Below are 27620 nucleotides of genomic sequence, written 5' to 3' on the forward strand. Positions count from 1 at the left end.
TATTATGCAGATTTAAGTCCTTGCCTTCCGCATTGATTAAGATTTTCTAGAGATAAGGTCATCTGGCCTTCTTCCTGGTACAGAGAGGGAGACACCTTTACAGATGGAGATTTCCTTTACAAATGTAAATGTCTCTTAACAAAGGGTAAGTAAATCCTACTTTTCAGAGTTTCATTCTTGTCTGCAGTTTTTTTTAAAGTAATCAGCCCCAAATAATCCTCATGCCAAAGAGACATATTTTGGGATGGCCAATTCCAGTCCCCCACACTTGGAAGAGTGCCTTGCTGTTCTCAGCCTACTTATTCCCAAACACTGCACTTTCTTCTAGAAAAATACAAATTTTAATATTACTGTCCTACTTGCTCGTCTACTTTTGATGTCAATTAAACAATAGATGTAATACAAGAAGAAAATTTTGGCAAGGAAAATCAGATTTTAAATCCTAAAACTATCACACTCTTGAGCATTTCACCCCGAAGTCCCCTCTCTCTCGCTCTTCTCCTGACTCTCCCACTGTCTCCATCTTCTCTTCCTCCTCCATCTTCCCTTTTCCCTTTTTATCACTAGCTTTGATGACTTGACATAGTCTTTTGGTCCAGGTCAGCCAAGTTTTACTAAGTCCTTACTTTTGAGAAGAGGACTATGTTAAGGCTGGAGTCAAAAAGAGATATATGACCTATATTATTGCTCTTAAAAGTCTCACATTAGGTAGAGAAGATGTAAATGTCGTAAATTCTAGCTAAGCGTGTGACTCATATAGTGCATCCTCTGTAAGGTGCAGGAAGTACTGCAGACAATGGAGTGGTTGACCTTGCTGAGGAAGGTGGAAAGGGCTGGCCGTGCCCATTGAATGCTTCACTGAGTGGGAGATGTCTGAGCAAGTGAGTCAGCAGCTCCCAGGTAGTCAAGGATAGGAAGGTGGTTCCAGCAGAAAGGGCTGAACGTGAAAAGTCCTGGAGCCATGAAAGAGCAAGATGTATATCAGGACATGAAAATCCTCCAAGTGGTAGTGGAAAGCATGGAGAGAGGAAAGCCAAGGCTGAGACATTGAGGGGCCTTGTATCCTTAGGACTGCCCTTTGGACAGTGGCTTTCTAACATTTTTAAGCCTTGAAACTCCTTGACATTTTATATGGAAGCTCAGAAGTTACTTGGTGACTTGTCTAGCTGAAACATGGTGAGGGAGTGTCTAGTGGCTTTCTGTTATTTGAAAGCCACTGCAGCAGAATGTGGTCATCTTTGTTTTTTCTAGTAGGCACGCAATACATCTTTCTTAGAGGACGGAAGTTTGGCCAAATGAAAACATTCATTTTCTTAGATGCTATTCTAGATAAAAGGCCAGGATCCATCTTTCTATTTAGTAACACATGGAAGCAGCTTTCAAGCAAAAGCGTTGCTGATGTACATTAGATCACTCTGCTTTTAAACATGCTAGAACATATTTTAAAAACAGTTTAGAACTAAAATTATTCTCATTTACGTCTTCTAGTCCTTAGAGGTCTTTTACTGATAGACAAGTCCAAACTGCGTTTATTCATGTGGGAGCAGAATTTTCTTTGATTACCGAGTGCTTTCTGCCTCCATGAAAGCTGTAATAACCACTGCTGCATCCATTGGGGTAGGTGTGTCCTTGTGAAATCAAAGATGGGGAAGGTCTGAGTGAAAGGAAATTTCGTACGAACATTATAAAAATTGGGTTGATGTCCCTCTCCTTGTAGCCATGGCTCTAAATCTGAACTTGAAAGCATTAAAATAAAAAGCTTTGGGTTACTTTTATTGACATCCCTAGCTTGGCATGCTGCAAGTGACAGCTCCGCACTTCCACGAGCGTCTTCCATCAACGCCCACCGGAGGTGAAGGATTTTTGAAGCTTTAGCTCTGCCCATGGCAATGCCACAGACAAACGTAGAAGAATATTCTGACTTGGCTTTATCAGTAGTTTTTTTTTATCGATATCTTCGTTCTTTTCTCCCATGTAGACAGAAATGCAAAACTGAGGATTTGGTCTGTTTTGCCTGTTTTGTTTGAAAATTCCTTTTTCTTTTTCACTATAGATAAATTTTAAAAATATGTATATGCAAAAGAACAAGTTAAAGGCCACTGGTAATACTCTACTCCTAGAAATAACTATTAGCATTTTATAGTTTATCTTTACATTCTTCTGAATTTTTTTCTTACACGCAATATCACAATGTTTATTTAAGAAATGAAATCCTGTTACACAAATAGTTTCATAACCAAGTTTTCTTATTTTAAATACATTAGAAACAAAAATAATTTTAAGTCAATAAATATAGTTTGTTCTACAACATAGCTTTTCCATGGATGCGTGCTATTTCATTATAAGGATAGATCCCAATTTGTCTAAATACTCTTATTTTTAGACATTTGGTTTCCAGTCTTGCCTTGTTATAACCAGTGCTAGGAAACATCCTACTAGCTAAATTTTGCCCTCATTTATACTTGTCTCCTTAGAATAATCTACTCAGGTGGAATTTCTGGGACAAAGGCTCTGTATGCTGTCGGCACTGTTGGCGTGCTTATAAAACAGGCCTGGAGAATGAAGGCTATTCTTGTTTATGCTCCACCTGTGAATGTATGAGGGCCTTTATCTCCAGTCAACATTACCAGTTCTAGTAAATGTTGTTTTGGTCAGTTTAATGTCGTTTAAAATTCCTGGGACTCAGTATCCTCCTCTGCCCATTGGGTCTAACAGAGCACACAGTCAAAGGGATGTGGTGAGGGTTCAGTGCAACAAGTGAGGCAACGAAATGAGGCAGAGAAGGGCTCAGTAACGTGTTCACAGTGCACTGAAGTTCATTCTGAGAACCCACCTCGCAGAAAGAGCTCATTGTTGAACTTTACATTTGAACACAGAGGCTGCAGGTTGAGGATGAGGTTACTAACAAAACAAGGTGATTCTCTGCTTCCCGGGGGAGAAGGAGGTCCCTTATCAGGGAGAGAGAAAGGAGTACCTCAAGAACTCTTAAAGTCAATTTGAAAGTCAGGCGGGCTTGAGGAGTGGTGCAGGGAATCCAAGAGGGTGGATAATTTCTAAGTAGACATAATCATTGGCCAAAGCTTAGAAATACTAAAAAACATGAAGAGAAAAAGGATCCCATCTAGAGTTGTTTTCACTGAACTGCTTTTTGGCATTGTGCCACTGGCCTGTACGGAACCCGGAACATTGTTTCTTTTTCTAGGCTGGGAAGCGACAGAGCATGATGGTGAACGGTGTTGGACAAGTGGAATCAGAATGCTGGCCCTGCCACTTGCCAGCTCATTGAATTTGAGCTATTCTCTAAACCCATTTCTGGGTCTATAGGGCATGATGATGATACACAGCCGGGCTGTGTGAGGATTAGATGAGCACGTGTGTGCGAGTGATGGAGCACAGAGCCTGGGAATTAGTAATGCTCCCTACGTGCTAGCTGTTCTTCTTACTTGCATTTTGGCCCTCTGCCCTCAGCTTACACAGAGGCTACTGGGATCCTCTGTGGGCCACCCACTGGGTCACAGAGGGCACCAGAGGGTTCACCACCTTCCACAGTGTCCTCTTGAGCAGAGAACCATGGGAGAACTTTCTTTCCTATCTTCCTTAAGTGGAATCATTTTGCTTTCTTTTCCTGCTAATGCTTTGTTTTATCTTCATGCGCCACGTCATCTGCCTCTACACGTCTCCCTCTCTGTTTTAGTGACTAAAAAGCTTAGGGGTGAATTTGTGGCCGATCTCTATCTAATGTGTAGGGCTTCACCCAAGGCATTCCGCAGACCAGCCACACTGTTGGCAATATCTTATCTTTCTTATATTTATTCCTTACCAGCTTACGTTCTCTCAAATTTAATTTTACCTTGTATGTATGCTGTAAACAACTTTAAATTGCTTTTAGAACAAGACAGGGTAGAATTAAAGAAATCAAAATAAAAGACAAAATAAAACTCATCCATGGTACACCCACTCTGAGGTAAATCTTATTTATGTATTACTGTAATTTTCTTCCTTCCCTCTCATTGTCTCTGCTCCATCCATCCATCTGTGCATCCACCCATCTAGCTTACCTGAAGGCAAACAATGTATGATTTTCATATAACATTATTTCACAGACATTTCCTTTCATTATATAAAGTTCTTCATAAAATGACTTTTACTGGCTGTCTAGCCTTCTATCATATAGATAAGCTAGAGTTTACTTAATTATTCTTCTTTTGTTAAAATTTAGGTTTTGTTTTCCTTTGCTGCATAATGTTTGTCTTTATAACCATGATCACCATCATTCCTTATACATTTGTATAAGGCTTTATTTTTATTTCTTACAAAGCACCATCATATACATTATTGGCAATGTTCTTCCTCCTATTAAAAGAAATTAAATTAAAGCACATAATAATTTGTGCTTGTCCAGCAGAATTGGGAGGCAGGAGAGTGGCATTCCCCACATCAGCTCTCTATGAGTCCAGCAAGTCTATAAAACAGGGGATGAAAATATCTTCTCCCTTTGGCATGGCAGAGCGCTTCGCTAGGGAAGTTCGTGAGAAATACAGATAGGTTTAGTGACGCATCTCTGCTGCATCCCGCTTCCCCTTTCTCAGACTTCCCTCAAACTCCCCGAGGCAGTCTCTGGCCATGTCATCAGAGGCTTGAGAAGGGGGAGAGAATCCTCGCTGGGGCATTGCTCTTAGGCCTGGACTTCGCAGAATTCATCAAACCTTCCTTAAAGATCTGATCCCTCATTACTCGACTTTCAGCACAAATACTAGAATCTGACATTCCTAGATATTTTGAGGGTTTTGAGTTGGATATTTTTCTCACTCAATTGGGTAAAATCTGAAGGTCGCTTTTAAATAGAGGATCTTTGAGCTTTCAGCTTTTATCTTTCATTAAAGATTTGGAGCAACATTTTAAATTTCCCTGTCTAAGAACTCTCTGCCTGTAGCTTCTATGCCTCGTGACCGAGCTGGAGGTCTTTTCCACGCCTCTGTGGTTTTGGTAATGTGTTCTCTCTCCATCTACTGACTATTTTGTTTCCCAGGGCTGTTGGCGTCAGGCTTAGACCTCTTCAAAAACCACTGTGTTGTCTGCACAGATCCTCCTGTTTTGGGTGATATCTGTGTTAGCAAACGCAGTCTTGCTTGTGCTGTTTTCCAAGAAGTGGACTTGGGTTAATTCCAGACTGGAGTGCTCATCAGCTGTTCCATCTTGAACACCAGTCATAACTTTAGTTTTCATATCTGTCATAGGAAAATGCTCCTTCCTCACAGCCTCATTGTGAAGACTGAGATATACGCGATTAAATGAGATATTATTTGTCTTGACCAGTGCCTGTTCCATTATAATTGTTCTATTTTAATTCAAGCCTTTGACCCAGGCACACCTGGAGGGAGTCATGAGAGTAAAAGGCTACCAAACGTTTGCTATGTGGCTGTTACCATCCTCAGTGCCTTATCAACAAGCTAACAAGGTAGGTACTCTTATCATCTCCATGGCCGTCAAGAAGTTGAGTGTCGAGGTTTGGATCCAGGGAGAAACAAAGCCAGGGTTTGAACTTAGGCAGTCTGTCTTCAGAACCTGTTCTCTTGTCCACTCAACCATACTCCCTGAACCCTAATAGATGGTTAAGAACGTGTGTCTCTCTGAAGATTAACTGAAGGTGTGAGTGCAGTTAGGCAGGGGTACCCCTGGCCTGGCATTGCATCCCACTGCCAGGACATAGCTCCCTTTTCCCTCCCATCCTGTCACAGTCCCATCCTGGACCTCAATCCCATGCCACCACCTCTGTTTATTCCTGACGATGTAAACAGGTGACCTGTGAACATGCTGTGGCACCAAGAGGTTTGCTTCTCACTAGAGCCTGGCACTGAGAGTCCAAGGGAATCAACCCCTCATGTTCCGAAGAAGGGGTCTGTGACCCAGCACATGTACCGGGGAAACTAAGTCTTGTTCCATACAGGAAAATCTTGCATGAATCCTTCCAGAAGCGACCATCAAGTTTTTTTTACTAACCTTCAAATTGTGGCATTTGGGGGCTAACATTTATCTCACAGAACTCTTAAACTTATATAGCAGCATGCAGTCCACAAAGCCTGTGTGCTGCTTCTCCCTGTGATGTCACCACGACAAGTTCATGAGGGAGGGCAGTCCCTCCCTCCCTGGCTCTCTCTTCACTCCTCTTCGCTTTGTTGAGTTCCTACACTGGGCTAAGTTTTGAGAATGAAAAACGAAGGACAAATCTCTCCCGCTTTCCCATTGAGTTCCCACAGGCAGTAAATGGGGTTGTGCATTCGAGCCTGGGTCTCCTGGTGGCCAAGACAGGACATGCTCTCCACCCATCGTGCCCCTTCCCAGTAGCCACAAAACTGCTTTCGGCATTGAGTCCCAGCATCGGCAATACAGGATGAGCTCGTCAGAGTCTCTTACAGGGTCTGTGGGCTGCAGGCTTGACCTTCTGTGTCCCTAGTGGATGGCTCAGATCAAAGCAGCTAGCATCTGATCAGCCTTTTCTGAGGTCACAGCTAAAGCTGGCAGTAGCTGGCAGCGCTAAAGTTACTTCTTGCAGAAACAGGAATGGTTAAAGTCAAGACCAATGTGTCCTGATAGGGCCTTTAACGCAGGACAAATCTCCTATAAACATAATTAATCCATTCATCCATTAATTAATTTGTTCGTTCTGAAACAGAGGTGCCCCCTTTGCGGTAATGGAAAGCATTTGCTATGTCTGTTCTATCTCTAGAATACAAATGCGCAATCTCTCTCCCACCACACACCCTCCCGTCAATAATGAGTGAATGCTCTAACAACTAGTCAGCCCTCCCCTGAAGTGTCTTCCTCTTCCCTGTACAGGGTCTTGAGGGTGAGGGTAGGAGGAGGGGGGGATTCATTTCCGCTTGACAAAGAGGTGCTGGTGGTTGTGAAGGAGGTGACCCTGATGAGTTGTCTTCAAACACAGTAATTAGTCCAAGTCCCCCTCCCGCCATGGCTGCAGACCCAGGACATCATCATTTGTGTCTGCAATTTGGGGCTGCCCACTCCCCAGTGTTGTGTTTAGGGGAGAGGTGACAGGCAACCTGGCAAGGGCACTTTGAATTAAAGGTCACTTTGCAGAGATTTGGGCTGAGGCAGGCCAGTGGTAATGCTGCCACTTGTTGGCATGAGAAGTTAGGAATGCTGGATCCTGTGGAGCTGGTGGTGGGCTGGTCTCTCCAAAAGAAGGCTTGAGCTGTTGGGAGCGGGGCACCGAGGGCTGACCCAGGTCAGAACTTGGTCCACTGCTGGCGCTATTATATGTTGTTCTCTCGTGCTATCTGGTCAAAATACAAACATTTTTAGCTTTACCAGTTAACTCTTAGTTTTCAAACATAGCTCTCTCTCCAATGTCTGAGCTCAGTCATGTTCAGGCATTTGTTATTTCGGGAACCCCTTTCCCTATCCCTTCCTGGGGGTGAGGTTTTGATTTTAAAACATTAAAACACAAGGAGTCCCATGAGATATTCTTTCTCAGGAGGACGAGTCTAATGATCACCCTGCTTGGTAGAGATTCCACAGTGATTCCCGTTCCTGCCAATACTGTGACGTGATTTGTCCCACTCTGCTGGAAAAGGGGCAAAGGAAACACTATTCTTAGAATCTGCCGCTGTCCATCTATCCATTCACTCAGCGGCAAACCTCGAGGGCCAGGAGGTTGTAAATAAACCATGGATAGTCTAGACCTGGGCTGAGTGATGAACTTGAATTTTTCACATTTCTCATATTCCCCAGGATCCACCTTGCTTCTGGCCTTTGGACTTTGTCTTCTGTTACTGGCTGGAGCACACTCCTCACAGCTGATCGCTCAAGCGAGTTTATCAGCTTCTGCTCCATCCCTTGACCCTTTGTGCCCTGGTCCCTCTGGGCAGCTCCCCTGCTCATGCACCCTCGGGCTCTGGAACTTCACTCTAGGGCCAGGCCTCCCACAGCATCCAGGGAGCAGTGCACGAAAGCACTGCTTATCCTGCTCTGCCGTGTCACAAATTGCTCAGAGCCCAACAAACCCTGGGCAACACATGTTATGACTGAATTTATTTCTGAGCTGTGCCTTTTTCAGTCTTTTTATGAAGAAAGGAGCTGGGGCTTAGCTTGCCTTGTTGGTAGATTGTGAAAAATAGATAAATGGTACTTGAGTACATTTGAAAAAAAGGAATCTCTCTCCTTTCTTTTTATCCGTACTCCATCAGTTCCCAATGTCAAAGATGCCCTTGATCCAAAATTGCTCAATAAACCATGAACAATAAAATAGAAATAATTCTCTTAATAAAAACGAATCCTTTCAATGACTAATTTGAAAAAGCACTAATCTACCATGAGGGCTTCTTTGAGACCTGTCTTTGTCACCAACTAGCTGTCACACCACAGTCATTAACTTCTGGGACCCGTTTGTCCGTTCTTTGTAAACAGAGGGCACAGCACAGATATTCTGTAATCCTAAAAGGATGGGGCATCATTAACAATATAACATGAACAAACAGTGAGACCTTCCATTATATATAATTTTGTTTTTCTATATGGATAAACCTTGATATTTAAAAAGTGACAGAATATGTTACTCTCTGTATGGTCATTCGAAGTTAATTAGGCAGTGAATCTTAATTACCTACCTTAGTTTAGCCTGGTAAAGTAAAATGAAACAGTTTCCATATGTTGTCTTCCAATCTGCCCTTAACAGGAGAAATAGTCAAATCTTTATACACTTTGTCAGTGACCACTGACTCCAGGGTGTTTTAATTCATGACTGTATTTTTATCCCAGGCTAACAGAGTTTCCAGCGCTGGGATAAACCTCAAAATTCTTTCTTGAAATGAGAACGAGAAGTGTAAGGACTCGATAACATGTACTCCCCCGACTCCTGTGCAACATGTGAAATGGCAATCCTTAAAAACATTTACTCAGGCAATTAAGTATCTCTGATTTCATTACGTGCCTCTTCCTCATCTCTTATAATCTCGCATCTGCAAGTATCTAAGCTTGAAAGTATGGTCAGAGTAGTGAAATATCTAGGAGTAAGAGCGTCCTCATTAGAGTGGAATCTGTTTCCTACTGTCTGGATTTGAATGTAGCATTTCGTATCCCCCTTCTGCACTACTTAGAGCACAAGGATTTTAGGGACCACCCAATTCTTCTCCCCACCTGGCCCATTTTGCTGATGAGGAAACTGAGTCTTAGAGGGGTCTAGTGTTTTATCTAAAGTCATGCAGCCACTAGTAGTAAACCTAGAACTAGAATCGGGGCTTTTGACTCCCAATCCATTACCAGAAAGTGCATGCTTGACTTGATGAAGTGGTATTTAAAAAGCTAGGAGTAAAAAGGAAGGAATTTCAAAACTTTAACCAAAAAGAGAAAGATTTTCCCAAATGGGCCCTAAGCCCTTTGATGCAGGCAAAGCATTGGAAATGGCTCTTGGTTAAGTTTCCTTTTGTAGCTCTGCAGACTTCGACTTCTCCTCTGTGCCTGGGAGCATGGTGCATTATTCATGCAAACGGAATCTATTTGTTCTGAGACTTTGCAGAGGGAAAAAAAAACTTAAATGGCAAAATTACAGAAGGAGTGATCATGGCTGCGCTTTGGCTGAGCAGCCCCGAACAGCCATCTGAAGGTAGACGTGGAAGCCCTGATTAGGAAAGGAGCTCAAATGAAGACATTAATGAGAGCAGGTCTTGGGATGTGTCTGGAATCCTACTGACCATTCCTTCATGTGGAGCGCCATGCTAGCTCTGGTGTTCCTGCCTTTCAAGTTTTAAGACATTTAAGTACTAGACATCACAGTCAAAATGATGTAGAAACTATTTGTCCTTATTGGTGTTTTAAAAGGGCAAAATAAATAATATTTGTGTGCTGTAAGATGTTAGGATGATTTGATGAGGGAGGTTAGAGGATTTCATCAAATGGAAATATCTGAAAATGGAAACTATTACCGTGGCACCTCTCAGTAGTTGATAGGCGCTAGCTTAATAGGCATGCTTAAAGTCTAGGCACTTGCCAGGCATCACACAGTATTAAAGATGTAGAGCAGACTTTCTCAGCACGTGATCTACAGACACCTGCAGCCCGCTGATCTGAGGCCCTTGACAAATGCAGATGGATAGGTCCTGTTCCAGGGCCCATGCACCTGATTCTCTGGGGATGTATCTGAACATTTGCATTGCTAACCTGCTCCCTGGGGCCTTCTGATACAGGAGACTATTGTAGAGAATGGAGACTCTCTTCTGTTTCTTTATTCAAAGCTGCCTACTCCATTTGATGCATAGAATTTAATATGAGCTTTTAGACTGGAAGGGTGATTTGAAGCAAGTTGATGACTGGCCTTATTTTTCTATTCCTGATAGTTTAGGCTTTACTCCATTAGAAATAGGGAACTAACCACCCTCTTTAAGAAAGGTGGGAAACTAGACTTGATTTAGAAAAATAACCTTGGTAGCAATGAGGAGGGTAGACAGCAGTGAGAAGACAAATTCAGTAATTCAGAATTGGTTCTTAGTGACTATTTCTCATTTTTTTATGTTGTTGCAAAATCATCTAAGAGAAAGGAAAATTTATGATATCCACCACACAATTCAGTTTCTCTCTCTCCATGAAGAAAAAGGCTTGGAGTAGGTTTCTTTCTTTCTCTGCTTCTTTTCTCCTCCCCACTTGCGGACAAGTAGCTAATCTTGTTAGTGTAGTTGCGACCTTGTTTAGTCTGGTGGTTCTCAAATTTTGGTGTGCATAAGAATCATCTAGAGGGTGTGTGACACCAAAGGCTGCTAAGTCCCGCCCCCGGAAGATCTGTGTGTGTGGTTCTGGGTTGTGGTCCAATGATCTTGTGTTTCTAAGTTTCCAGGTGATGACGATGCTTCCTGACCAGGGACCACACTGGAGAACCACTATTTTAGGCCCAAATTTTCTTGCCCTGGCAGCCTCATGAAGTAGTAAGTTTTTTTTTCTTTGAGTTTTTAAATAAACTTATGAGGTAGGAAAGGAGAGTGGCAGGGGTTGGGGCTGCTGCCTCTTTGATCCATGGCTGGAGGGCTCTGTGGAGGCAGATGCTCAGCTCCAAGGGCAGATCCTGGACTTGGAGACGGGGTGCATCAAGCTTTGGCCTGTGCCTCAGGACAGGGGAGGGCTGCAGCCACAGGGGCCACTCTTTGTTCTGGGGCCCAATCAAGGATCCTCTTGGAGATCCAGGCTGCCTGGGAAGGAGCTGACTCTTCAAGGACTTGGAGTGAGACAAGGGGAGGGGGGCCCAGACCATCCTGTTGGTCCCAACCATGGCCCCTGAGCTCTGTGTTCAACCGCTGCCCAGTGTCTTCAGGGGGCAGACTCAGTGGGTTCTCCTTTGCTTTCTTTTTATGGATTAAACTCATCTGTGTTGTTCCTATTCCCATTGTGGGGAGGCCCCCTGCTCTGGCTTTTCAGTCTAAGACTAGGCCTATAAGTCAAGGTGGGCCTGCCTGGGGGTCCAGCTGCTTCGCTTAGATGGGATACTCGGTCGGGTCCAGGCCCAAGTAGCCGTCTCCAGTCTCAGTTTACCATTGATATTTCTATTCACCAGATTCTGAATAGGAAGACAGCAAGAGGGGTGAATAGAAGGATTTGGGCATCAAACATCTCCTCGTACTCTTTGTGCCCTTTGAGAAGAAAGTTACCTTTCTTATGGAGAATCTGAGTGTTTGCCCATATGAGCTGCCATGCCAAGCTTTGGCCTAGAAGGTTGCAGTAGGTTGTGTGTGGTTTTGTAGTGACAGGCAGACGTGATATTACTGAGACTTTAACTTGCAAAAAGCAACTAAATTGTACATCCAGAACATTAATGTGTGATGTTTTTGGCTCTGACAGTGTGTGCTAGATCAGCTTTCCCAAATTCTATCTCAGTTTTGTTTTGAATTTCACCCAGGAGAAGAGGGAACTGTGAAGACTTGAAATCATTCCTATCCCCAGGGTTTCAAGTCAGTTCTAGATTCTTCCCTTCCTCAGCCCTCAACGTGGATGTGGGTTTTCAGAGTCCCATACTGAAATCAATTACAGAGAAATGTTGCATTTTTAATCAATTAACAGATAAAAGGGAATAAGACTTCCTCCTTTATCAACAACGTGTCGTCCTGGTGGATTGAGACAGACAGCCTATTAAATGGAAAAAGCATTAAAACATCCTATGTCTGGAACAGACTGTTTTTAGGAGTTGAGTTTAATTCGTTTGGAAAAAAAAAGTTTTTATTGTCAAGTCAGCGAGGAGCAGTAGAAAAGGTTAAGAAAAACTGAAGGAAGATTTGTCAATGGACATGAACAAGAGAGAAATTTTCTTAATCCAAAGACTGAGAACTCAGAGAACACGGATATGAATGGAAAAAGATGTGCACCCGTATTTAACTGCTTTTAAAGGAAGAACCAAAAACAAAGGCTATGATTTCGTGATTACTAGAGCAAAGACTGGATTTCTACCTTAAATTTCAGCCACGTTAAGCAGTACATTCTTAGAGTGAACAAGAATGGTCCCAGAGCGAGACTGTGTTGGACATTATTGAGAGACCCTCCCAGCAGCAGGAGGTGAGGTGTCCATCATGAGAGCAAATGAGAGGTAGCCTAAAACCTGGGACAGACACCTGAGCACATGGCATGCGATTTGTTCTGATTTTGCTAAGGAAATATCAACATAGCAATACTTACTTAGTTTTCAAAATAACACAGATACTTGTGGAAATAGGTATAGCAGGTGCAATGAAGGAACATGGCTAGGGCAGTTATGTAGTAGAGAGATTTAGGACAGATAACATCCTAAATTTCAGCCAGAAAGGTCAACACAGTTGAAACTCGGCCTGGATTTGCTGTAGACTGCTGAGAAGAGTCTCCTGGGTGGTGGGCTGCATTTATTTTTGGCAGCCCTGAGCTGCCTGAATTTGTATCTCTGAGGCTGGGGACAGCACAGGATAGAATCTGCAGGTGTGTGTGCACTTGGCCCGAGAGCAAAGAGAAAGGAAGCGAGGCGCAGCGATCCAGCAAACAGGGTGAGCTCCGCACACGGCTGAGAAGAAAGAGAAGCAACTTAGAAAGTAGGGTAAAGTTTTTTAAACTCCACTTGGCCTGCTGAGAAGGAAGGGGAGAAAAATAGAGGAACCAGAGCACTCGGAGACTTACCCCTCTGTGATAGAAAAAGGAGAAAAGAAAGAAATTTTGCTGCTAGGAAAATAGAACAGGTTAGTTAAGGTCTGGAAAATTCAAAAGGTGAGGTATCGATAGGAAGATTGCAGGGAAAGCACATGGTCTAGGGCATATTGATTCTCTCTGGGCCCCGGAGGTACACATGCTTTTGGAAGTTCATGAATTTGCTGAAGGTAATTTTAAACTGAGACAAATGTAGGGAAGTGGAGGGCTACCCTTAAGACATAAGCTTCCTACGCCTGTGTAACTCAAGAGTAATAGCCACGAATACACAGGAATAAAATATGCCTTGTTGGGGGTGGATAACAGCACAGAGAAAGCAAGGCCGTGAAGTTGGTTTGGAGAATTGCCTGTTACAGATATGATAAATGGGAGGAAAATTTCTCACAAGAGATGATGTCACTAGATAGTCTACACAGTTCAGGGTTGAGTTCTGGAACACAGAGTTCAAAATGGAGGTGGAATTTGAGAGAGCCAGATCCTAAGAGGGAGTGTTTAATTGTAACTGTCTAAATCTTGTAAGTTAGCTTGGTCCCAAATGTCACTCCTAGAGAGCAGAGGCTGCCTGATAGATGGATTTTTTTCCCCCAAGAAGTCAGAAGGTCACTATTAACCTCTCACTTCTCAGTAGAATTTCTCTCCTGACTAATTTTAGAATGGGACTCCTGGGACAAAGAGACCAGCATCCAGCAGAACTGAAACCCGAAATATTTTCTCAGCCAGCCCTCGGCCTCTGTTAGGGTTTGTGGCTGGAGGTGGCACTGTGAGCCTGGGTCGCTCTCTGAACCATGTACTAGGGTCTGGAAACCCAGACCTCTGTGTGGTCACTTCGCTAGAGCCGGGGGTTTGCTTGTGCTATCTAAATTTTGTTGGCATGAGTTTGGTTCTACGATATTCTTATATCTCTTTCTGACTGACTCTGGGAAAATGGCAATCATGAGTAACTTGGAGCTGCACTAATTCAGTTTTGGAGGGCTAGAAGCTGTACCCACTCCAGCAGAAGGTGGCTCAGGATGCAACTTCCGCCGAAGAATGTAAACTCCCTCTGAGAGACACGTCTCGCTGAGAAAACAGAACAAGGAAGTAGGGAGTATATTAGTTTCTAGACTGCTGTAAGAAACTACTACCAATGTAATGGCTTAAAACAACACAAATTTATGATCTTATGGCTCTCTAAGTACAAAATGAACATTAGTGTAATTAATTAGCTAATTTCACTGGGCTAAAATTAAGGTCTTGGCAAGCTGGCCTTCTTGAAGTATTAGAGGAAAGTCTGTTTCCTTGTCTTTTGCAGCTTCAAGAGGCTGCTCACATTCCTTGGCCATGGCCCCTTCCCTCCATCTTCAAAGCCAGCAACATTAGGCCAAGTCCCCCTCATGCTGCCATCTCTCTGGTTCTGACCTCCACTCTGCCTCTCTCTTCCCCCTTTATGGATCCTTATTATTACATCAGATCCACCCAGATAATCCAGGATAATCTCCCTATTTTAAAGTAAACTGATTAGCAACCCTAATTCTATCTGCAACCTTGATTCCCCTTTGCCGTGCAAAGCAACGTGTTCACAAGTTCCAGGGGTTAGGACTGATGGACATCTTGGGGTGGGGAAAGCATTATTCTGCCTAACACACAGAGTGAGAAACTTTGACTTCAGTTCTCTCAATGTTAATTTACAAGGCACAGGGGATTTTAGTTTTTATTTTACTTCCTCTCTTGGAATGTGACAATGAGGGGATCCACATTCAAATTTGAGGCATTTTTTAATATTACTGTTGGTTGTTTATCTTGTTAGGTAATATTTGGATAATGTGGCTGAGTATACTGTGAAATGAGAAATAGAATAGGTGATGAAATTTTGGCCGAGGATGCAGTGTGTTTGTGTTTGTGATGCTAATTTAACTAATGTCCTGTTCTAGTTCTTTCCCAGGGCCTCTGAGGGCAAGAGCTGAACTGCCCAGGTCATAGTCATAGGTCTGTGCACATGGACAGAAGCAGGACCCCTTGATGCGCTGATGGTCTTTTCCCCTGAGTAGAGCAATACTCCCAACTGACCAAAGTCTTGGCCTTTGAACCCAATGGGTTAGGAGAAAACAAAAGTCGGGGAGAGGAGGGAGAAACACCCAACCTTTTCTTCCTGTGCCGAAGAAGACTCTACTGTCTTCCCCCTGAGTGGGGGATATTGCAGTGAGCAATTTCAACTTTTCTCTCTAGTAGTTTTCTTGGGTCCCTACTAATCTGGCTGTGGGAAAGTCATGCTCCTCTCTCTCTCTTCGCTTGCCTGGAGAATCCCTAAAGGGAAGTGAATTCTTTTCTGCTTTCTGTCGCAATGTGATAACACTATACCCATCCTCTGTTCCACTGCAGCTTTTCAGCTGGATGGGAAAATGTAATAAAGCCTGCCTGCAGGTCCCATTACCATGACAGGTCCCATTACCATGACAGGTCCCATTTGTCCTCAGGCCCAAGTAATAGTCCCCAAACCAACTCTATTAGGAAACTCTACATCGGTGGGTCTTATGCAATGTCTAAGATTAATAAAACTGTTACATTGATCCCTATTGACTGTCAGTTCTTTGAAATTACATTCAAGGCTTAAGCCCAGTAGGATAGAGGGGAAGTCCTTGGCATCCAAATATATGCCCAGCATGCCTAGAAGAGAAATAGAAATCCTTAAAAGCAGAAGCATAAAGATGATGTTAAAACACTTCTCTCATTCTACCAAAGCTGTGACCTAAATTAATATCCACAGCTTTCTAAACACATATGCATTTTTATGGAGTCTTAACCCACAATGCTGTGATCTTCATCATTATTGTCTTCATTAGAAGCAGATGGCAGCAAAGTGTTGCCTACACATTTAGATAATGTTTAAATAGTTCCTCAAAAAACAGCCAGGCAGCCTAATCAATTCTTCAAGGAGCTACAGTGGGAGCTGGAGGGGGCAGGAGGTTTACTGAGTAAACAATAGCGCCGCGAAATTAATTTATGGAATTAATTAATTTCTAAGAAGATGAAGAGTTCTTGAAATTGAAAAATAGAGTCCTTCATGCTAAGATCTCATCAATATCACTGGGATAAATTTTTGAAATTTAACATTTTTATTTGCTATTTTGCTATGACAAGAACTTATGGTTTACTATAGATTTGGAAAATATAGAAAAGCAAACATATATACTCAAAGATATCCCAATTTTACCCAGGAAAAATCGCTGTTGAGAGTTGTGGTGAATGAGCTTTTGTTATATTCAGTCCAGCCTTTCCACTCAGGAGACTGTCCTATCTCCTGTGCAGATGTTCCAGGGCCTCCGGGAACAGCTCTGAGGACTTTCCTGCTTTGATACCTTTTTTTTTTAATTATTTTTTCTTTTTCTTTTTTTTAAAGATTAGCACCTGAGCTAACATCTGGTGCCAATCTTTTTTCTTTTCCTTCTTCTTCTCTCCAAATCCCCTTAGTACATAGTTGTATATTTCAGTCGTGGGTCCTTCTAGTTGTGACATGTGGGACGCTGCCTCAGCATGGCCTGATGAGCAGTGCCATGTCCGTGCCCAGGATCCGAAATGGCGAAACCCTGGGCCACAGAAGTGGTGCGCGTGAACTTAACCCCTCGGCCATGGGGCCAGCCCCCAGCTTTGATATCATTTCCTGATACAGTCTGCCCAGATCCGTCAAGCTTTGTTTCCTGCTTCCCCTCTTTTGAAAAAGTAAATCTCAGTATTCTGGAATATTTGTTAAACTTTGTTGAATCAGTTGGGCCAGGCAACCTCGAAGGCAGGAGCTATTGAGCTCTGAAGGGTGATATCAAGGAGGAGGGCTCAGCCCTGTTGATCCGCTGAGTATTTACATTATTTTCTGAATTCAGCATATTTGTCAGCTAGTTTTTCCTCTAACACAAGATGTTTTGAACTCTTTCTATAAATTATTTATTTTCGTTTTTAGAGACAAAAACATTAATAGGAATAGCCTATGCTTATAATCTCTTTTATAGACAACGCTCAGAATCAGAATAAACTGACCTCCCCCTCTCTTCTCCCATCAACATTTTTTTTTTCTCCAGTATTGGCTAAAAAAGTGTGCAGAAAGATTCTTTTGTATATTGTTATTAGAGCCCAAACACAAAACATTAGCTGCTGCAACAACTCAAATTTTGTGTGTGTGTGTGTGTGGAGGAAGATCGTCACTGAGCTGACATCTATGCTAATCTTCCTCTATTTTGTATGTGGGATGCCACCACAGCCTGGCTTAAGGAGCAGAGCATAGGTCCATGCCCAGGATTGGAACCTGCAAACCCTGGGCTGCCAAAGTGGAGCTTGTAAACTTAACCACTATGCCAACAGGCCAGGCCCCTGCAACAACTCAATTTTAAAATGATATTCCTAAGAAAGCATTCTAAAATAAAATATGTTTTTAAAATGTTATCATTTAATAGCAGCTATTTTTGTTTTTTTAGTTTGCTTCTTTACTACTTCAAGCATTTCAATCTCTTCTTTTTGAATGGTTTTAAAAATTCTTTACAATTAGCTGTAGCTATTACTGGAATAAAGCAGCATTTTCCTGGACAGATAAAAACATCATATTTTTGTCTACTGATCATTTCCAAGTGCTTTTATTTGATCTTTGAAGGAATCTTGTGGTGTAGACAAATGAGGACTTTTTAGAATTTACTGGGGAGGAAACCTCACTGACTATTTCATAACTTTATTTACCTTTCTTGCTGAATACATCTCTGACTTTTTTGTTTTTTTAAAGCTTGGCACCTGAGCTAACGTCTGTCACCAATCTTCTGTTTGTTTTTTTTTTCTTCTTCTTCCCCAAGCTCCCCAGTATATAGTTGCATATTCTGGTTGCAGGTCCTTCTGATTGTGTTATGTGGGACACCTTCTCAGCATGGCTTGATGCGCGATGCTGGGGCCGTGCTCAGGATCCAAACCGCCGAAGCAGAACACACGAACTTAACCACTTGGCCAGGGGCCAGCCCCATCTGTGACTTCTTATAACACACACAGATCCTTGAGTTAACTAGTGGGTGGTTATTGTGGTGACCGCAAGGTCACACAGCTAGTGAATGGCAGGCTTGAGACCAGAGCCAAATTTCCTGTATCCACGTTCTTTGCTCTCGGCCCTCACATCACTTTCTATCCAATAGGACTAAAATTATTTCCATTTAGGTGACTAAAGAAACGTGAGATATCCCTGACTGGAGAGATTTTACCGTAAAGGAAATTCTTTCTCATGTTTGAAAAGCTTTAAGCTGCAGGGTCGGCTCTTACTTCACAACCATGACTAAACTCATCAGTTCCTCGGCAGAGAGCATGCTGGGAGGATGGAGGAGAAAAATGGACACCATGATATTTTCCCAGTGCTGGAAGGTCCTCTGTTGGAATGTAATTTCCTAGAGCTCTTTATTAGTTCAACAAATAGTTATTAATTCAACAAATAGTTATTAAGCCCTTGCTCTGTGTCAGAGACTGTCCTAGCTCAGGAGATACAGCAGTAAACAAAGTAGACAAACAGCCCTCCCTCCAGGAGCTCATATTCTAACAATTGTCTTGGCATTTTATTTTTGTTAATATTCCCGTTTAAAGCCTGCCTTTAGCATCACTTATCTGAATGCTCTCACCATAATTGATAATTTTGGTGGCAGAACAATCGTTACTGTTACTGGATGCTACAACATGCCAGACACCATGCTGCGAGTCATGCATATCTCATTTAATCCTCATAACCACCCAGCTGGCATCATAATTTTCACTCTATGTAATCAGTACATAGTGGATCCAGGATTTCAACATAGGTCTGACTCCTAAAGCTGTGCTCTTCAGTACTATCCACATTGGCTTATCCTAAGAATTGTTGTCTTGGGGCCAGCCTGGTGGCTCAGTGGTTAAGTGTGCATGTTCCACTTCGGTGGCCCGGGGTTCACGGGTTCAGATCCTGGGTGCAGACGTGGCACCGCTTGTCAAGCCATGCTGTGGCAGGCATCCCACATATAAAGTAGAGGAAGATGGGCACAGATGTTAGCTCAGGGCCAGTCTTCCTCATCAAAAAGAGGAGGATTGGCAGATGTTAGCTCAGGGCTAATCTTCCTGAAAAAAAATAAAGAATTGTTGTCTTCGATTGCAGGTCCAGGAAACTAGTTCATGGTGAAAATTGCAATTGTTTTCTCTTTGTATCAGATAAATTCAAAATAAATTAGCTTTCAAATCAGAAGGAAAGATATGTTTGTCCTTTAAGTTCCGCTGTGAGGTGGTAAATTAGAAGCGTAAACTTCAGGGCAGACAATGATGTATATTTCATCACTTTTCTAGCTTATCATGTAAGTCTCTGCTACTGTTGAAAACTGTGCAGACAAACACTATCAGCAATTGCCTTCAATTTTTTGTGGCTGATCATGAGTACACAGTAGACCATATTGCATACGTTAAAATGATTGCCCACAGATTTCTTTTTAAAGATTGGCACCTGAGCTAACATCTGTTGCCAATCTTCCTTTTTTTTCTTCCTCTTCTCCTCAAAGCCCCCCAGTACATAGTTGTATATTCTAGTTGTGAGTGCCTCGGGTTGTGGCATGTGGGATGCTGCCTCAGCATGGCTTGATGAGCAGTGCCATGTCCGTGCCCAGGATCCAAACTGGCGAAACCCTGGGCCACAAAGCGGAGCACACAAACTTAACCACTCGGCCATGGGTCCAGCCCCTCGCACAGATTTTAATTATTTCTGAATTTATCTTTGATGGAAAATATATGTTGCAACTTAAGGAAGCATATGTGCCAAACATTAATCTACATACATTGCGGCAAGTGAATTATTAGAGGCTGATGTGTCTATGTAGCAGCTTTCCCAGGTTTTCTTCAATCAAAGGTCTTCTTTCTTTTGAAGATCTTTTTTTTTTTTTCTCTTTTAGGAGGATTATCCCTGAGCCAACATCCATGGCCAATCTCCGTCTTCTTTTGCTGAGGAAGATTGGCCCTGAGCTAACATCTGTGCCCATCTTCCTCTATTTGTATGTGGGACGCATCACAGCATGGCTTGATAATGGAGCTTAAGTCTGCGCCATGGATCCAAACTGGCCAATCCTGGGCAGCAGAAATGCAGCACGTGTACTAACCGCTTGGCCACCAGGTTGACCCCCTCAATCAAAGGTCTTTAATGATCCGTATAACCCTACTTTCATTTTTTTGGTAACTTTGAAGTGTTTACCTGTTTTAATATCTCTGTTTCCTTCTCTTTTCCTCTCTTGCTCCCTCTCTGTTACCCTGTTTCTCCTATGCAAATATTTATTATAGCTACTCTGTGTAACACTGACACCATTAGGAATTGAAACCTGGGCCCAGTCCTTGTGATTCTGACAGTGATTTCAGCATAAGCTTTGGAAATAGCAGTGGGTTCTGGGTGGTTAGACGAGGTTACGATCATTACAGTTGTGCAAACAAGAATAATATAGAAGAGAAATTAGTAAAAAAGAATCAGGTCATATTAATAGCTGCTAATTATTGAGCGATCATCATGGCAGGCACTCGTGCTTAGTGGTTTACATACATTCTCATTTAATCCTCACAGCAGGCCAATCTAAGATGTAATTGACGCTGAGAGAGGTTAAATAACTTGCCTGTGGTTGCACTGCTTGCGGGTATTCAGTCTGAATTGGACTTCAGGTAATTTTAATTCTTCTCCATGATGCGACAGTGTCATAAAGATTCAGAAGTGGGAGAGATTAAGACAGACTGGAGAGATGGTGAGGAAGGCTCCATGGAAGCCAACACTTCTATCCTTAAGTAAAACTTCCTACTAATATTTCAATCACGCTTACACCTCTTCTGCCTTTCAGGTGTAACTCGGCAGTTTTGACCATTTATTTCCTTAATCATACTGAGATTAGCTAAACCACATAGCGTTATTAATTATAATTACCTAATCAAACAGTTGTAATGATCACATTTCTCTATAAATTGCACGTCAGCACCATTCAAATTTGTGCACGCCTTATTATAGTCCTCTTCGTTTTTCTTGTTGCAGTCGCAGAATGCTGAGGCTTGATTTCAAAGTTGTCTTTTGCTTCTTGTATTTTGTATCAGATTCTAGGATTGCACCAAAAAGAAATTGTATAAGATAAGTTTTCATGATATTCTCAATCAGAAAAAAACATAGATTGTGACCAAAACTCACAGGTATTTAGAAAAAAGCCGTTAGGTACCTTGGCCTTTATCATGAAAGCTTTTATGAAGTCAATTAGAAACAATAATCTACAGTCATGCACCACATAAGTGTGTTTGATTGGCGATGGGCTGCATATACAATGGTGGTCCCAGAAGATTAGTACCATATAGCCTAGGTATGTGGGAGGCTATACCATCTAGGTATGTGTAAATATATTCTGTAATGTTTGCACAATGACAAAATTGCCTAACGATTCATTCCTCAGAACACGTCCCCTTCGTTCAGATGCACATGACTGTGTTTGGCTTTGCAACGTACCCACCCTATGCTCAGAGCTATGGCTAATCTTTATTGCTCTTTTATATGAATCATAAAGTGCCCCCTCTATATTGGTAGACTGCTAGGCAAGGGGAGGATGCCTTGCTGAGGAGAAGCAGGCATCCCTTCCTTGAGGTGCATGAGCCCTGAGCCAGGACACGAGCTTGGCAGGTAGAAGGGGTGGGTTGCAGCCCCTGCTTGCCAATAGACCAGGAAACTTTGTGAAGCACACAAATAGCATAACCACACACAGTGGTCTTGCTTGTGCCTGTCGCTATTGAGGAAATAACAGGAAGAATGCTGAGTATTTTGCATTCATTTCTTATTGTCTTGCAATCACCTGTTGGGTAGGTAATGAGGAAACTGACTCAGGGAAGTTAAGAGCATACAGCTGTCAAGTGTAGGAGCCAAGATTCAGACTGAGGTCTGATTAATTCTAAAGTCTGCCTCATTCTTGCTGATAAACTAACACCTTATCTCTCCTCTGCAAAAATTTTCAAACTTTTTGGGTGGCATGCTCAGCATTTATGAAAAAAAGCAGCAAACAGAATCCTCTATTCCTTGTGCACATCAGACATTTCCCATCTCTTTGCCTTTGTTCAAGCTCTTCTGGTAGGAGTCCCCTTTTCTTCTCGCATGCATGTGTTCAAATCCTACCTATTCTTCCAGATGTCGCTTTCACGCTACTCTCTCTGTAAAGCTTTTCTTTATTCACTTTAATATGGAAATACTCTCCCTCCTCCAAATCACCAAAGCGCATTCTTTTCCCACCCTTATGGATCTGAACTTGTTCAAACTTGCGTTATAGCTACATGCGTATATGCTTTTTTCCCCCACCCATAATGGGCTATAAATTCTTGGCTGTTGCCACGATATGTAATTTGTATTTTTATCATCACTGCCTGGCACAGTGTGAGAGCTGAAGTTTGTGGATTAAATGAATAAATGATTGAATGAATGAATTAACCAACACTAATCAAGTTTTATTTTCAATAAAATGTATTCAAATCACTCGTACCACTGGAATAATGACAAAATTTGGATAAGACACTTGGAGTATCTTTAAATCTTTAAAGAGCTGACATGGTAAGTATTACGGGTTGAATTGTATCTCCCTCTCCAAATTCAAATGCTGAGGTCCCAGCCCCGAATACTTCCGAATGTGACTTTTTTATTTGGAAATAGGACCACTGCACATGTAACTGGTTGTTAAGAGGCTAGAGAGAAACAATGCGTAAGCTACAGGGGAACAATAATTTAAACAGCAGTGAATTTCTCTTCTGAAACCACGGAAGCCAGAAGGAAGTGGCACTAAATAGCTCAAAGAACTATCAATTCTGGATTTGTATGGAGCAGAAATATCCTTCAGGAATGAAGGGAAGATACGAACATTCTCAGAGGAAGGAAAACTGAGAATTTGTTGCTAGCAGAACCACCTTTAGAGAATGACTAACATAAATTCTCAATTCTCTAAACAGGAAAGAAAGGAAGAAGAGACTGGCCTCTGGAAGAAAGGAAGACCAATGAAACATGCAAAACTAGAGATAAATGTAAAAAGTTATCCTTTTGTAATGGTTTTTTAAAAGTTACATTTGATGGTTGAAGCAAAAGTTATAACATTGTCTAATGTGGTGCCAATATATGTAGAGGAAAGAATTGTCATTTACATTTTAAAAGTGGGGTGAGTAAAGGGACCTATATGGAACTAAGATTTCGACATTTTGCTTGAAGTGGTAAGATGTTGATAGCAGAGACTCTAATATGTTGTGTAGGTATATTGTAATACCCAGAGTAACCACTGAAAATACTATTCAAGGCGGTATATTCAAAAACACTGTAGATAAATCAAAATGAAATTTAAAACATATTCAGGTAACCCATAAAAGGCAAGAAAATGGGGATAGAGGGATGAAAAACAGAACAAACAGAATGCAAATGATAAAAGAACAGACTTATGCCCCATCGTATCAATCATTACTTTAAATGTGAATGGTCTAAATATACCAATTAAAAGACAGATTAGCAGAGTGGCTAAAAAACACGACCCAACTATATGCCGTGTGCAAGAACTTCACTTAAAACATAACAATATAGGTAGGTTGAAAGTAAAAAGATAAGATATATCATGGAAGCATAACTAAAATGATATGCAGTAACACCTTATAAAGCATATCTTACACAGCACACAGGTCAGGAGGGCTCTTGAATGTCTGAGAGGATGGTACTGGTAGTGATTAATTTTAGACTTTGGTAATTTAGGCATGCAAATTGCAATTTTTAGGAAACCACTAATATAACTGCAATAGAGTATGTAACCAGTGGAAGAAAAAAATGCAGGGAGAAAAGCAATCAACCCAAAGGGAGTGAGAAGGAAAACAAAATAAACGCAAAACAGGGGAGACAAGTAGAAAAATGTGGGGAGGGAAGGACTGCGAGGGGGTGAGGTTCATGAATAGCTTCTAAGGTGCTGGCAACGCCGTGGTGTCATGATGTTCCCTTTAATGTGTGTTTGAAATTCTCATTTTTGAAACTCTCAAGTCCTTTGCCTTGAATGTATACTCTTGTTTTCTTCTTTCCTTTGACTCATTTTTCTCAGAATCTTATTCAGGCTACTCTTTCTATGCTTCTTTTATTTTTTTTTTTTAATTCTGGAGTTGTATCTTCCAGACCTTTTTTCCTTCATACTCCACATACCCTTTTCAGGAATCTCATACATTTTCTTGGTTTAGTTTTGTTTTTATTTGTTTAATTTTATTTATATCTGGTGATACTCCTAGATCTTTATTCTCCATGTCAGCCTGTCCTCTGCGCTCCTGAGTTACGTATTCAACTAGCTACTTATTACGTAATCTCCCTTGGCTGTCTCATAGGCATCATAACCCAACATGTCAAAAATGGGATTTTCTTACTACCTCCCAAACCTTCTCTGCCTCCTGTTTCCTATTTCAGTGAATGGCACCAACATGCACTAGCTGCCTTAAACACAGATCATTCCTGGTTCTTCAACGGATGCAGACTCATAAGGTCACATTTCTGTTATCTGTAAAATCTCTACAGCCACCCCCCGAGGCCCACACAGAGATTTTGCTGCTGCCACCTTTTACTTGGCTCGCTGCAATGACTCTAAGACAAATCTTCCTGCCCCTAGTTTCACTACGCCCATCTATTCTCTTCAATGCTTCCTAGCAGACTCGATTCTGCCTATGATTTACTCAGAATAGTGTTTCTCACCTACTAGAAATCTCTCACTGGCTTTACATTTCCATTAGGATTTAGTCCAAACTCCTTGATGTGAGAAACCTGAGTGCCTGCCATGTGGGGGGCCCAAGGCATCTAGCATTCTGGAATCACACTGTCAATTTAACATTTAAGCAGCGTGGCTTAAACTCCCGTTCCACTGGAAACCTGTCTTCCTTCTTATTTCTCTGTTCTTGGAGGCTTAGGATTTTTCTAGTCATCTGATTCCTTTTCCTCCCTGAATTCCTGATTGTTCTACTTCTCACCTAATATGGCTGCCTGATAGTTCCTGCATTTTAGGCTTCATTCTGGAGGGCCTGCTCCTGTTTTTTTTTTTTTTTCTTCCAAGGTAACTTTAATACAAGGCTGTAACTGACATTTACTGAAGTTGGGGTGGGTGGCAATTAGGGATTACATTACGGTACTTGGAATAACTTGAACTACACATTAGTTATCACTGTCATGAAAGTTACTTGACCTCACTCCCCGTTTCTCTCCTCTCTCTCTATTAGAAGATTCTCCTCGCCTCTCACTGTCTTACTCTGTGTTTTAATTGCCCTCATCTGCTCCTTCACCTTGGCTGTCCACGGAAACCAGAAGTTCTGTCTCTCATCGAGAGCAATTCAGCTCTCTTGCTTATTTATCTTCCCTTCCCACATCAGGCTACAACCCCTGTTCCTGTTCCTCTCCTTTCTCAAGCAATAGATCCATCAAAATGTTTTCCTAAACAAAAAAATCAGTTGCTCTGGAGGTGAATTGTGTTACTCTCCCAGAATAAAGAATGAGTAGCTGTAGCAGATATCTTGTTTACTAAACAGCAGTTTTTAATTCTTGTTTACTAAACAGCAGTTTTAGTACCCAACCCTTGGCTACGTGGCCCCAACTTCTCTCTTACTCTTTATTTTGGGCATTTTGAGTGGCATTTAGTATTTGCACATCTATGATCCTCTCTGCCTTTGCATGTTTTCTTCTCTGCTTCTTGGAATACCTTACCACCAATCTTTTTCCTAGCTTAGACTTTCCAAAGGTCAGATTTTAGGGTAATTCCTCCAACCAGGCTTCCCTGATGCTCTGGATTAGGTCAGATGCTCCTGACATGTGCCTTCAAAGGGTGCCATGTTTCCCCTACCACGGAAAGTATCACATTTCATTGTAATAATCTGCCTGCTCTCTGTGTCATCTTTGCCACAGTAACTTTGTGTCAGGTACAGTTTCTGTACATTATAAAAATAAAAAAAATCTACCATATAAATGAAACACAAGTTCATGACTCTCTTCTGGTAGGTTCGGAGGAACCTTCGCCATTCTTCTCCTCCAAATTTAAAGCAGGATTGCCAGTCACTCAGGGTGGCGTACACTTGGCTCCCAGACTGGACAATTTCTGAATTTCTTACTCCTCTCTGCTGTATTAATATTCTGTAATCCTGGGTCATTTTTTTCCAAAGTGAAACGAAAAATGCTTCTATTTTCTCAGTTTCTAAGAAAAGTAAAAAGAGATTTAATCTTCTTTATTAGATGCTGTCATTTTTCTGGGATATCTTAATTTAAGGCAAGCACTAAGAAATACGTAGGTCACTAGAATGGTGACGTCGTGAATCCATGTAGCATGAATTTTCTGTCACATTTGCCTACTGTGGTGTTCATTTATGTTCTATGTTACTTTGACTCATTTGATTTAATAGTTCTTGAAATATTCTACATTCTTCTGTAAACTTAGATCTTCGGAGCATTCCCCTCATGCAACAAATTTATTTTTTACAAACTTAAGGATAAAAGAACCTCAGTCCTGTTCTTCCTTCCAAGAATGCTTGATGAGTTATTTTAAAATTGATCTAGTTAATATTTATAAAATATCATAATATTGTAATGCCATGCACTCTTTTTAACAAATGATTTCAGAGTTACTTATGATTTTAAGCAATTTTTACAAAATGGAGATAATTTAAAACTCTTTGGATCACAAAAGCACTTCAGACAACTCTCGGGTGAGCCTCGGAGCGCCTCAAGTTATGGGAGAGCACAGTCTCTTTATCCCTATTTTACTGAGAACAGCACGAGGGAATGGAACTTTAATGCAAGGCAATAAGTTGTCATTTTCTTTTTTTGACTTTGTAGAAAATACATGAAATTTCATAGTTTGATAATATATGGTATTTCTATACAAATATCACATTACAAATAAAAACTGGGGCCAGCCTGGTGGCATCATGGTTAAGTTCGCGTGCTCCACTTTGGTGGCCCAGGGTTTGCAAGTTCAGATCCCGGGCACAGACCCACAGATGGCTCATCAAGTCCTACTGAGGCAGCAGTCCCACATAAAGTGGAAGGAGATTGGCACAGATGTTAGCTCAGTGAGAATCTTCCTCAAGCAAAAAGAGAAAGATTGACAACAGAGGTTAGCTCGGGGACAATCTTCCTCACCAAAAAATAAATAAGTAAACAATTAAAAAAATAAAGAATAAAATAAGTAAACTCTTAAGAGAACATACCATAGTCCCCACTTACCCGTGGTTTCACTTTCTGCAGTTTCAGTTACATGCTGTCCAAAAATATTAAATGGAAAATTCCAGAAATAAACAATTCATAAGTTTTAAATGCACACCTTTCTAAGTAGCATGAAGAAATCTTGCTGCGTCCCACATAGGACGTGAATCATCCCTTTGTCCAGTGTATCCACCTGTATCCGCTACCCTCGGGTTAGTCACTTAGCCTTTTCCCTTATCAGATCTATTGTCGCAGTATCACGTGCTTG

The 27620-nt window shown here is 41.7% G+C and overlaps 1 long non-coding RNA gene across 2 annotated transcripts in view; it reads left to right on the forward strand.

Moving 5' to 3' along the window:
* The window catches only part of LOC103561622 (uncharacterized), a 41158-nt gene extending 15028 nt beyond the window's left edge, over window positions 1-26130 (forward strand). The window contains exons 3-5 of one of the 2 annotated variants that reach the window (XR_011526702.1): window positions 5354-5458; window positions 20061-20298; window positions 23110-26130. This is a non-coding gene — a long non-coding RNA (uncharacterized lncRNA). Of the gene's footprint in view, window positions 1-5353; window positions 5459-20060; window positions 22598-23109 lie in introns of those variants that run through there. The other variant, XR_011526701.1, reaches the window with a different exon arrangement.
* Window positions 26131-27620: the final 1490 nt, after the last annotated feature.

The sequence above is a fragment of the Equus przewalskii genome, chromosome 14 (genome assembly GCF_037783145.1).
Source record: "Equus przewalskii isolate Varuska chromosome 14, EquPr2, whole genome shotgun sequence".
In the NCBI taxonomy this organism is placed as follows: domain Eukaryota; kingdom Metazoa; phylum Chordata; class Mammalia; order Perissodactyla; family Equidae; genus Equus; species Equus przewalskii.